We start from the raw sequence: 1152 nt of genomic DNA, 5'->3' as shown, positions 1-1152 counted from the left end.
ACAGGCTTTTGAATAGCGATGAATTTAATTGTCACACTTCTATTAAACAAGGCAAGACATTCACAGGTGTATATCAAACTATGTAATTAGTAAGAAGTACGCCAGTTAATCACATTAACTTCGGGTTAACTGAGACCAGGTAGGCAACAGTTGTAACCGGGGGCTATTGTAGGCCTACCACACTTAGTTTCTCAGGTCGTGTCTAACTTAATGCAACGAAACTCACAGACAACATATGTGATGATATTAGAATGCTACCATCAATTTCAGCTTGTTTCTCAATCTATGACATAGGTTATAGGCAGAAATCATTTTGTGGGGCAAATCTGTAGGTCTAACTAAGTCAAGTCTAAGTTTTGCGCAATACTTGCACAATTGATTTAGACAGGAACACAAGCAACAGGTGGTTGTGATCAGTGATTTAAGGACCGGATGCTAGTATAATTATTAAACACATACAATGTGTTATATTCCAATTATTTCATAAAAAGTTGAGGTCAGCTGTAAATTGTAACAAGTTATAACAAACATTACAAAGTGTAGCTAAGTGAAATAGGCTTGCCAGATGTGACACCCTTATGGTATAACACATAATTGTCACTGTTACAATAGTCCCTGACATGTTCCAGCTGTCATTTAGATGAAATCAGAGAAAAAGTAAGGCACAGCAGACTTTCAGTTTAAAATCTAGTAGTTATCTTTTAAACATAAAAGCTGGTGGTTGCAATGCAATATATATTGTTACTGGCAGAGTCTTTATCTTGGGATAAAAATTGCATAAAGGATTTACAGGAAACTATGCATTTCCCCCTCATAACTGTTTTTATGTTTACGGTTATAAGCGTTGATGGCTCACGTTAGCCGTAGCAAATATATATAACTGATACAAACCCAATTTTCCTACCTCTACTGCTTCACAGTCCAAGCAGCGTGTAACTGGAGAACCGCAGGGTTACAGTATAACCCCCCCCCCCCCCATCTTTAATAAACTGAATGTATGTATTTATATTAATGAAAGCAGACTGGTTAAAAGACATATTCAAGCTTTTATAGTGCCATCTGATGAACCGGGTGTGCTGTGCCATGAGCGGATACGTGTGGGGTCCGGGGCCTTTATATATATCTATGGTCCGGGGTGCGGGGATCTGGTTT

The sequence above is a fragment of the Clupea harengus genome, chromosome 22, assembly GCF_900700415.2.
Source record: "Clupea harengus chromosome 22, Ch_v2.0.2, whole genome shotgun sequence".
Taxonomy (NCBI): Eukaryota; Metazoa; Chordata; class Actinopteri; order Clupeiformes; family Clupeidae; genus Clupea; species Clupea harengus.
The sequence above is the reverse complement of the archived record's forward strand: the minus strand, read 5'-3'. Positions refer to the sequence as shown.